Source organism: Hipposideros armiger, unplaced genomic scaffold, assembly GCF_001890085.2.
Source record: "Hipposideros armiger isolate ML-2016 unplaced genomic scaffold, ASM189008v1 scaffold_1486, whole genome shotgun sequence".
In the NCBI taxonomy this organism is placed as follows: domain Eukaryota; kingdom Metazoa; phylum Chordata; class Mammalia; order Chiroptera; family Hipposideridae; genus Hipposideros; species Hipposideros armiger.
The window spans coordinates 98,751-101,539 of NW_017732836.1; positions in this window are offsets into that span (position 1 = coordinate 98,751).

The window sequence follows — 2,789 nt, forward strand, 5'->3', positions numbered from 1 at the left end:
GATGCCAAAAAACTAAGGGATAGAGCTAAATAATATTTCCTGCAATCTTTTTAAAATGAAAAGTAATATAAAAAAAACCCCATTGCTATAGGCAAAATGTTTGTGTTTCCCCAAATCCATATGTTGACATCTAACCCCCAGGGTGACGGTATTAGGCAGCGGTTCTCAACCTTCCTAATGCCGCGACCCCTGAATACAGTTCCTCATGTTGTGGTGACCCCCGACCATAACATTATTTTCGTTGCTACTCTATAACTGCAATTTTGCTACTGTTATGAATCGTAATGTAAGTATCTTTTTGCTTTCCGATGGTCTTAGGCGACCCCTGTGAAAGGGTCGTTTGACCCCCAAAGGGATCGCGACCCACAGGTTGAGAACCACTGGTATTAGGTGATTGGGTGGCCTTTGGGAGGTGACTGGGCCACGAGGGTGGGGCCCTCATGAATGGGATTAGTGCCCTTATAAAAGGGGCCTCAGAGAGCTCCTTGCCCCTTCCCCCATGTGAGGACACAGCCATCTATGAACCAAGAAGCAGGTCCTCAGCAGACACCAAAACTACCAGCACCTTGATCTTGGACTTCCCAACCCCCAGAAACTGTGAGACATAAATGTGTGTTGTTTATAAGCTAGCTCATGTTGTCGTATGGGTGTGTTGTTAAGGCCCAGTTTCTGATATTTTTGTTATAGCAGCCTAAACGGAAAAAGACATCCACAATGAACAAGAGATCGAAACTTTAAAAAAAGACAGGATCAGTATTGGAGTCGAGCCCCACAATGCCCAGCCTAGACCGATGAAACTGCAACTGACCTGGAGTCCAGTAAGCAGAGGAAGAAATGTTTGTTGCAAGCCACTGTATTTGGGGGTGGTGTGTTACACAGCGTTACTGCAGCGATCACTGAGCAATACCAAAGGTAATTTGCCTAAGGACATTCCACTTGCAGATAGCAGAGCTGAGATTTGCACCCCAGCGGTCTTAGATGAGACTATGTTATTAACAATTAAAATGCTATGTGTCTCATGTTGGGACACACGTTAAGGTGTGTGTCCGGGATACCTAGGTTGGTTCAGCCCTTACATGGGCTCTGACTCACTTTCATATTCTGCGTCCCGTTTCCTCGATGAGGCTGGAGTCCCTTCCTGAGTGCCATTCCCCAGTCCTCTTCTACCTGGCGGAGAAGCCCGGTCCTCTCTCCTTCACTTCGGCTGAGACCCTAACAAGATTGGTCTCAGATTCCAAAGCAAGGTTTTGGAAGCAAAGGCAAAATTCTCAACATATATGGGCAAGAACCAGCCACGTGACTCTCAGACTTCTCGCCTACGTCAAAGATATAAAAGAGTCAGTGGTGAGAGGATTTCTTAGGAAAGAGAATTTTTGGAAAGTGCTGTGAGAGTGTCCGCTCCTCACCTTAAGCCTGTAGTGCTTGACGTGTGTCCCTGTAGCTGAGGCTTCTGTGGACCACTGTCTGTCCTCTGCCTGGTAAATGTTATGGGTGATAGGCTGTCTGGGTCAGATGCTGAAGATCCTTCCTGAACTGATACTCTTAGAGTTGACTGAGGCAAAGGATGTGAGTGTCATATGGACCGGATGTGGGATAACCACGAGAGAAAGCTGGTGTGGGGGTGCCTCAGGCCCTGTCCAAGGGAGCATCCCAGACAAGCGGCCTCAGCACAGAGGATCTACAGTCATCGGAACACTCCTAGGGGCTCTGGGAGGACGCAGCAAGCCACCGAAACAGAGATGCACAGAACTACATCAAGATGTCCGCAGGGGACAGTTTCCTAGCGAAGGCAGGATGGTTCCTGAAAAATCTACAGAACTACCCCTGAGATTCTAGTGCCATGGTTAACCTCTTCTCCACGCCCCCACCAGACCCATCTCCCAAGAACGGAGGAGAGAGAAACTGGAATTAGCTAAAGGGAAGGCGGAAAGCGAAAAAGAGAATTCGCCCACCGTTCTCTTCCCCTGATCCCAGCTTTTTGTGCGCAGTAGACCTCAGCTGGGGGATGGAGGGGAAGTCTGTCCTTTGAACGAAGACTGAAATGTCAATTATCACATAAGCCAAGGATTTTTCATTGAGGCTGTATTTGTCATTGGAAGTGCCTCTGGTATAGATGAGAAAAATCATGGGACAGTCCAAGTTTTTGTCGAGGGACAGGAGAAAAGAAAGCCCAGAGCCACTTTAAAGAAGCAGCAGGAGGTTAGAGCTGTTTTCTGATGGGGTCTACGGAGTGGAGCTTGTTTGAAACCGGGTCGCATGTGGTGTTCTGAGGCCTAGACCCGCTGCTTGAGGTGACTGAGTGCAGACTGTTAGCTGACCAGCCAGATTGCTTCTCCTTTTTTGCCACAGTAACTAGTCACCATAGGGCACAGTGCCCCCCGCCCCCCTCCCCCCCAGCAAGGAGCTGCATTTCCCAGCCCTTCTCATAGGTCAGTAAGGTCACATGACGGAGTCTTGCCAGTGGAAAGTGAGTGAAAGGGATGTGTCCCGGGCCCTGAAAACAGCACATATGCATCCTCTGCACGCTCTTTCATTACCTCTCCTGCTGAACCTAGATGTGGTAGTGGCTTGGACCTTGCAGGTGGTGACAAGGTCCTACAGATGGAGGAGGCTGAAACCTGGATTCCTGAATGACCAGGTGGAGCAGAACCACCTTCTGCCGAACACACTCATCTCAGACTTTCTGAAGAAAAACAAGTCAAGTTCTTCTCCTGCAATCGTGGCTGGGCCTTTTGCTATGAGTGGTAGGGCATTTCACTCCCTGTGAATTAGACCTGCCCCAGTTTTCC